Source organism: Oncorhynchus nerka, linkage group LG21 (assembly GCF_034236695.1).
Source record: "Oncorhynchus nerka isolate Pitt River linkage group LG21, Oner_Uvic_2.0, whole genome shotgun sequence".
NCBI lineage: Eukaryota > Metazoa > Chordata > Actinopteri > Salmoniformes > Salmonidae > Oncorhynchus > Oncorhynchus nerka.
This window is the reverse complement of record NC_088416.1, coordinates 13,947,330-13,957,057: the sequence shown is the minus strand read 5'-3', so window position 1 is coordinate 13,957,057 and position 9,728 is coordinate 13,947,330. Positions and strand designations below refer to the sequence as shown.

General features: G+C 38.0%; 1 pseudogene; it reads left to right on the top strand.

Annotated features, from left to right (window-relative positions):
• The first annotated feature begins 1,553 nt into the window (after nt 1-1,553).
• LOC135563495 (zinc finger protein 239-like) lies at nt 1,554-4,243 on the top strand (annotated as a pseudogene).
• The last annotated feature ends 5,485 nt before the right edge of the window (nt 4,244-9,728 follow it).

Here is a 9,728-nt window from a genome sequence, read left to right as displayed (position 1 = left end):
TGGTGTCGAGTACAGTATATACATATGAGATGAGTATGTAAACAAAGTGGCATAGTTAAAGTGGCCAGTGATACATGTATTACATAAGGATGCAGTAGATAATATAGAGTACAGTATATACGTATGCATATGAGATGAATACTGTAGGGTATGTAACATTATATAAGGTAGCATTGTTTAAAGTGGCTAGTGATATATTTTACATCATTTCCCATCAATTCCCATTATTAAAGTGGCTGGAGTTGAGTCAGTGTCAGTGATTGGTCAGTCATTGGGTTAATTTGTTTTGCAATATGTTCAAATCAAATCAAGCTTTATTTATACAGCACATTTCAGACATGGATGCAACGCAATGGCTTCACAGGAAAAAACAATGAAAATAAACATAAATATTTAGTACACAAACATAAGAGGATAAAAAAAACAGAAGAATAACAACTGAAAGACTAATGAACATTTTAGGGAAATGCCATTGATTCAAATATTAATTGGATGTAACATACAACTCAAAATATAAGCTTGTTTTTTAGGAGGAGCTCTGAAAGACACTATGGGGGCATCAACTGAAAATTGACTAGTAACAACAACTGGGATCTAAAAGACACTCACCATGAGACCAACTAAATCTGCCCAATGTTTGAAATATGTTTGAAATATGAGGTGATTTGAGTCATGCTTCTTCAGTAGAGGAATAAAGACAATTAGCACTTGGATGTTGTAAAGAAATGCTGGAGTGATGTAAGATAGTTAATAAAATTGATTATAGACCAATTTATTATACTGCGTCCATGTGTTTAGGCTGCAAGTATGTTGAAATTAAGTTGTTTTCAAATCATTGAAAAAACAACGCGAAAATACATATTTTCAACTTTCACTTTCAACTACAACCGAACATATATTGGATGTTGGGCATAGTCTTGTTTTCAATGTCTGTTGAATTACATTTTGCTAAGTGGGAATAGGTGGGAATAGGTGAAGTTGTGGGTCCTACAGTAGATCTATATTGTTGTTAGGTGAAGTTATGGGTCCCACAGTAGGTCTATGTTATGTTTTGGTGAAGTTATGTGTCCGACAGTAGGTCTATGTTGTTAGGTAAAGTTATGGGTTCTACAGTAGGTCTATGTTATTGTTAGGTGAAGTTATGGGTCCTACAGTAGGTCTATGTTATGTTTTGGTGAAGTTATGTGTCCGACAGTAGGTCTATGTTGTTAGGTAAAGTTATGGGTTCTAAAGTAGGTCTATGTTGTTGTTAGGTGACGTTATGGGTCCTACAGTAGGTCTATGTTAGGTGAAGTTATGGGTCCTACAGTAGGTCTATGTTGTTAGGTAAAGTTATGGGTTCTAAAGTAGGTCTATGTTGTTGTTAGGTGAAGTTATGGGTCCTAGAGTAGGTCTATGTTGTTGTTAGGTGAAGTTATGGATCCTACAGTAGGTCTATGTTAGGTGAAGTTATGGGTCCTACAGTAACTCTATGTTGTTGTTAGGTGAAGTTATGGGTCCTACAGTAGTTCTATGTTATTGTTAGGTGAAGTTATAGGTCCTACAGTAAGTCTATGGCATGTATTCCCAAACCGGAGTATGCCGTCAGGGGTACTCCAAGTAATAATGTGATTCATATTTTTTTAAATGTGCAAATAATACATTTTCTTCACATTTTCACAGTCAATTTATATTTTCCAACGGGGCTATACATTTGGGTGAGGTTTTTTTCTCACCTGAGTAGCCTCGTTTCTTTGCAAAAAATCAAATTAAACCATCTAGTGTTCAGCGAATTAGCAAGACAATGTCAAATACAGGTAGCCTTGTCAAATAATTTACTTCCAATCACATTAACCGTTACTCTCTCACGGGATTTCCACTAATGTATGTAGCCAAACGTAGCTGCTGCTCATATTGGTATCTGTACTGATGGCGCAGGGAGACAGAGTAGAATGGTAACGCGCGTGCAAGCAGTTGCTCCCGATGCCACTTGGGTACACTGCAGCATCTACCGACGGGCTCTTGCTGCCAAGGGAATGTCTGACAGCTTGGAAAACGTGTTAGACACTACAGTGAAAATGGTTAACTTTGTTAAACCAAGGCCCCTGAACTCTCGTGTATTTTCTGCACTATGCAATGATATGGGCAGCAACCATGTAAAGCTTTTACAACATACAGAAGTGTGCTGGTTATCAAGGGGCAAAGTATTGACACCTTTTTTTGAAATTGAGAGACGAGCTTAACGTTTTGTTTACCGACCATAACTTTCACTTGTCTGGCCGCTTTCATGATGACGAGTTTCTCACACGACTGGCCTATCTGGGTGGTGTTTTTTCTCACCTGAATGATCTGAATCTAGGATTACAGGGACTCTCCGCAACTATATCTGCTGGACAATGTGCTGGACAAAGTTGAGGCTATTATTAAGAAGTAGGAGCTCTTCTCTGTCTGCATTACCAAGGACAACACACAGGTCTTTCCATCATTGTATGATTTGTTGTGTGCAATTGAACTCAAGCTTACGGACAATGTCAAATGTGTTATAGCAAAGCACCTGAGTTGGGTGCGCAATTACACAGGTACTTTCCCGAAACGGATGACACAAACAACTGGATTCGTTATCCCTTTAATGCCCTGCCTCCAGTCCACTTACTGATATCTTAACAAGAGAACCTCTTCGAAATTGCAACAAGCGGTTCTGTGAAAATGTAATTTAATCAGAAGCCACTGCCAGATTTCTGGATTGGGCTGCGCTCAGAGTATCCTGCCTTGGCAAATTGCATTGTTAAGACACTGATGCCCTTTTCAACTACATACCTATGTGAGAGTGGATTCTCAGCCCTCACTAGCATGAAACTAAATATAGGCACAGCCTGTGTGTGGAAAATGATTTAAGACTGAGGCTCTCCAATACAACCCAACATTGCAGAGTTATGTGCATCCTTTCAAGCACACCCTTCTCATTAACCTGTGGTGAGTTATTCACAATTTTCAATGAACAAAGAAGGTTTTATTTGTAAGATGGTTAAATAAAGAGCAAAATGATTGATTTATATTATTATTTGTGCCCTGGTCCTCTGTCAATTTCCACCACCCGGGTTGTGACAAACTTATGTTTAATAAATGTAGTGTATAGTGTGTGTGTGGCAGGCTAACAATAATGGCAAAAAACAACACTTGAGAGTGCGCTGACCCTGGAGCTAGAGGGGGTACGCAGCTAGAGGTTTCCTTGTTGGCATGGAGGAGTTTCTACAACCAAATTGCACACGTGCCACAATTTTAACAAACACAGAAAGGGGTCTGTATTGGAGACCAAAAGTAATCTGGCACACTGCTTAGAGTTTCAACAACGTTAACTTATTTCTACCCTACATTCATTGATGTTACTACTAATGTGAAAACAAGACAAAATGTGATTATTGTTGCTCACTTGACTGTCATAAACAGTGGATTTCTGCTGTTGTGGGCCTTTAACCATCTGTCTGACTTTGTCATTCACACAGGAGAGAGACGTGACTACCGTGGGTCCTCTGGGGAGCCTCAACAACATCATGATGCTGATGAGGCAGAGAAGAGTCTCTCCAGATCAGAACACCTCAAGACACACCAGCAGAGACCCACAGGGAAGAAATCTAACTGCTGCTCTGACTGTGGGAAACATTGCACATATTCATCAAAACTTAAAATACACCAGTGACTGCACACAAGAGAGAAGCCTTATAGCTGTAATAAATGTGGGAAGAGTTTTACTTGGTTAAGCAACCTGCTATCACACCAGAGAACACACACAGGAGAGAAATCTTATAGCTGTGATCAGTGTGGAAAGAGTTTTACTAATTCAAGAAAGCTGGTATCACACCAGAGAATACACACAGGAGAGCAGCCATATAGCTGTGAGCAATGTGGCAAGAGTTTTACTCGGTCAACCAACCTGCTTTCACACCAGAGAACACACACAGGAGAGCAGCCATATAGCTGTGAGCAACTTGGGAAAAACTTTTCTTGGATAGGACACCTTAAAGGACACCAGAGAACACACACAGGAGAGAAACCTTATAGCTGTGATCAATGTGGGAAGAGTTTTACTCATTCAATTTATCTAAAAAAACACCAGAGAACACATACAAGAGAGAAACCTTATAGCTGTGATCAGTGTGGCAAGAGTTTTACTCAGTCGTGCAACCTGGTATCACACCAGAGAACACACACAGGAGAGCAGTCTTATATTGCTGTGATCAATGTGGCAAGAGTTTTACTCAGTTAAACAACCTGGTATCTGTCATGAGAATTATGTTCTCGATGTTCATAAACCCAATTCAATTAACTACTCAGCCTGAAACCCAGAATTTGTAGGAAACTGGTTGAAATGAATCAGACGGAGGCCCAGCTACGATAGTTCGAAAATGTATTTACGAGAGCGCTCCTGTGCATATACAATGACATTCTCATATGCACATACATACACACTAACATTTGGATTCTCTATTTTTCTCCTGAAGTCTCACCACAGTTTATTACCACCCAGCTGACAGTTCCAGTCCCCCCCAGATAAGGGAACCCTGGAGGGGCTCTCCCTGTCCTATCTTATCTCCCCAGAGTTATAGCTGGGTCGGTTGAAACATAGGTTAAGGACCCTCTTTGTATTCGTTAGACACACACATGCATTCCTCTCTTGTTTATTATTTTTAATTACTCCTTGTTCATGCTAGATAACCTCTAATCTCTAATGGTTAAGTTTCCAGGTAGAATTATTTAATAATTTATCTTAAACCTTGATAAAATCTTTTAACAGTATCACACCAGAGAACACACACAGGAGAGAAGCCTTATACCTGTGATCAGTGTGGGAAAAACTTTTCTCAGGGAGAAAGCCTTGAAGAGCACCAGACAACACACACAGGAGAGAAGCCTTATAGCTGTGATCAATGTGACAAGAGATACTCTCATTCAAGTGGTCTGATTAAACATCAGAAAATACATGCAGGAGATCCACAGAGTGTAGAATGATCTCTAACACCAGACCTGGGTTGTATAACACAGAGTGTAGAATGATCTCCAACACCAGACCTGGGTTGTATAACACAGAGTGTAGAATGACCTCCAACACCAGACCTACAGTTGAAGTCGGAAGTTTACATACACTTAGGTTGGAGTCATTAAAACTCGTTTTTCAACCAATCCTCAAATTTATTTTTAAGAGAAACTATAGTTTTGGCAAGTCGGTTAGGACATCTCCGTTGTGCATGATATAGGTAATTCTTCCAACAATTGTTTACAGACAGATTATTTCACTTATAATTCACTGTATCACAATTCCAGTGGGTCAGAAGTTTACATACACTAAGTTGACTGTGCCTTTAAACAGCTTTGAAAATTCCAGAAAATTATGTCATGTCTTCAGAAGCTTCTGATAGGCTAATTGACATCTTTTGAGTCAATTGGAAGTGTACCTGTGGATGTATTTCAATGCCTTCCTTCAAACTCAGTGCCTCTTTGCTTAACATCATGGGAAAATCAAAAGAAATCAGCCAAGACCTCAGAAAAATGATTGTAGACCTCCACAAGTCTGGTTCATCCTTGGGAACAATTTCCAAATGCCTGAATGTACCACGTTCATCTGTACAAAGAATAGTACACAAGTATAAACACCACAGGACCACGCAGCCATCATACCGCTCAGGAAGGAGACGCGTTCTGTCTCCTAGAGATTAACGTACTTTGGTGCGAAAAGTGCAAATCAATCCCAGAACAACAGCAAAGGACCTTGTGAAGATGCTGGAGGAAACAGGTACAAAAGTATCTCTATCCACAGTAAAATGAGTCCTATATCGACATAACCTGAAAGGCCGCACAGCAAGGAAGAAGCCACTGCTCCAAAACCGCCATAAAAAAAGCCAGACTACGGTTTGCAACTGCACATGGGGACAAAGATCATACCTTTTGGAGAAATGTCCTCTGGTCTGATGAAACAAAAATAGAACTGTTTGGCCATAATGACCATCATTATGTTTGAAGGAAAAAGGGGGAGGCTTGCAAACCGAAGAACACCATCCCAACCGTGAAGCACAGGGGTGGCAGCATCATGTTGTGGGGGTGCTTTGCTGCAGGAGGGACTGGTGCACTTCACAAAATAGATGGCACCATAAGGAGGGAAATTATGTGGATACATTGAAGCAACATCTCAAGAGATAAGTCAGGAAGTTAATGCTTGGTCGCAAATGGGTCTTCCAAAATGACAGTGACCCTAAGCATACTTCCAAAGTTGTGGCAAAATGGCTTAAGGACAACAAAGTCAAGGTATTGGAGTGGCCATCACAAAGCCCTGACCTCAATCCTATAGAACATTTGTGGGAAGAACTGAAAAAGCATGTGCGAGCAAGGAGGCCTACAAACCTGACTCAGTTACACCAGCTCTGTCAGGGGGAATGGGCCAAAATTCACCCAACTTATTGTGGGAAGCTTTTGGAAGGCTACCTGAAATGTTTTACCAAGTTAAACAATTTAATGGCAATGCTACCAAATACTAATAAAGTGTATGTAAACTTCTGACCCACTGGGAATCTGAAGAAATAAATAAAAGCTGAAATAAATCCTTCTATCTACTATTATTCTGACATTTCAAATTCTTAAAATAAAGTGGTGATTCTAACTGCCCTAAAACAGGGAATTTTTACTAGGATTAAATGTCAGGAATTGTGAAAAACTGAGTTTAAATGTATTTGGCTGAGGTGTATGTAAACTTGCGACTTCAACTGTATATACATCAAATCACATTTTATTTGTCACATACATTTGTTTAGCAGATGTTATTGCTGGTGTAGCGAAATGCTTGTGTTTCTAGCTCCAACAGTCCAGTAATATCTAACAAGTAATATCTAACAATACACACAATCTAAAGGAATGGAATTAAGAATATATAAATATTTGGCCGAGCGATGTCAGAGCGGCATAGACTAAGATACAGTAGAATAGAATACGGTATATACATATGACATGAGTAATGCATAGACTAAGATACAGTCAAATAGGATAGAATACAGTATATACATCTGAGATGAGTAATGCATAGACTAAGATACAGTAGAATAGGATAGAATACAGTATATACAGTGGGGCAAAAAAGTATTTAGTCAGTCACCAATTGTGCAAGTTCTCCCACTTAAAAAGATGAGAGAGGCCTGTAATTTTCATCATAGGTACACTTAAACTATGACAGACAAAATTAGAAAAAAATCCAGAAAATCACATTGTAGGATTTTTAATTGATTTATTAGCAAATTATGGTGGAAAATAAGTATTTGGTCAATAACAAAAGTTTATCTCAATACTTTGTTATATACCCTTTGTTGGCAATGACAGAGGTCAAACGTTTTCTGTAAATCTTCACAAGGTTTTCACACACTATTGCTGGTATTTTGGCCCATTCCTCTATGCAGATCTCCTCTAGAGCAGTGATGTTTTGGGGCTGATGCTGGGCAACACGGACTTTCAACTCCCTCCAAAGATTTTCTATGGGGTTTAGATCTGGAGACTGGCTAGGCCACTCCAGGACCTTGAAATGGTTCTTACGAAGAAGCCACTCCTAATACCCTACACCATATAGCTAATACTAATACCCTACACCCTATAGGTAATAACATAGCAAATACCAAAACTAATACCCTACACCCTATAGCTAATACCTAATACCCTACATCCTATAGCTAATACTAATACCCTACACCCTATAGCTAATACTAATACCCTACACCCTATAGCTAATACTAATACCCTACACCCTATAGCTAATACTAATACCCTACATCCTATAGCTAATACTAATACCCTACACCCTAATATTAATACTAATACCCTACATCCTAATACTAATACGAATACCATACACCCTATATCTAATACTAATACCCTACACCCTATAGCTAATACTAATACAATACACCCTATAGCTAATACTAATACTAATAACCTACACCCTATAGCTAATACTAATACCATACAACCTATAGCTAAGACTAATACTAATACCCTAGCTAATACTAATACTAATACTCTACACCCTATAGCTAATACTAATACCCTACACCCTAAAGCTAATACTAATACTAATACCCTATATCTAATACTAATAACCTACACCCTATAGCTAATACCCTACACCCTACAGCTAATATTAATATCCTACACCCTATAGCTAATATTAATACCCTACACCCAAAAGCTAATACGAATACTAATACCCTATATCTAATACTAATACCCTACACCCTATAGCTAATCCTAACACTAATACCCTACACCATATAGCTAATACTAATACCCTACACCCTATAGGTAATAACATAGCAAATACCAAAACTAATACACTACACCCTATAGCTAATACCTAATACCTACATCCTATAGCTAATACTAATACCCTACACCCTATAGCTAATAATAATACCCTACACCCTATAGCTAATACTAATACCCTACACCCTATAGCTAATACGAATACTAATACCCTACACCCTATAGCTAATACTAATACCCTACATCCTATAGCTAATACTAATACCCTACACCCTAATATTAATACTAATACCCTACATCCTAATACTAATACGAATACCATACACCCTATATCTAATATTAATACCCTACACCCTATAGCTAATAACTAATACAATACACCCTATAGCTAATACCCTACACCCCATAGATAATACTAATACTAATACCATACACCCTATAGCTAATACTAATACCCTGCACCTTACAGCTAATACTATACTAATACAATACACCCTATAGCTAATACTAATACTAATATCCTACACCCCATAGTTAATACTAATACCCTACAACCTATAGCTCAGACTAATACTAATACCCTAGCTAATACTAATAATAATACTCTACACCCTATAGCTAATAATAATAATAATACCCTACACACAATAGCTAATACTAATACCCTACACCCTAAAGCTAATACTAATACTAATACCCAATATCTAAAACTAATAACCTACACCCTATAGCTAATACCCTACACCCTACAGCTAATAATAATATCCTACACCCTATAGCTAATATTAATACCCTACACCCAAAAGCTAATACTAATACTAATACCCTATATCTAATACTAATACCCTACACCCTATAGGTAATAACACAGCAAATACCAAAACTAATACCCTACACCCTATAGCTAATACCTAATACCCTACATCCTATAGCTAATCCTAACACTAATACCCTACACCCTATAGCTAATACTAATACCCTACACCCTATAGGTAATAACCTACACCCTATAGCTAATACTAATACCCTACACCCTATAGCTAATACTAATACCCTACAACCTATAGCTAAGACTAATACTAATACCCTAGCTAATACTAATACTAATACTCTACACCCTATAGCTAATAATAATAATAATACCCTACACACAATAGCTAATACTAATACCCTACACCCTAAAGCTAATACTAATACTAATACCCAATATCTAAAACTGATAACCTACACCCTATAGCTAATACCCTACACCCTACAGCTAATAATAATATCCTACACCCTATAGCTAATATTAATACCCTACACCCAAAAGCTAATACTAATACTAATACCCTATATCTAATACTAATACCCTACACCCTATAGGTAATAACACAGCAAATACCAAAACTAATACCCTACACCCTATAGCTAATACCTAATACCCTACATCCTATAGCTAATACTAATACCCTACA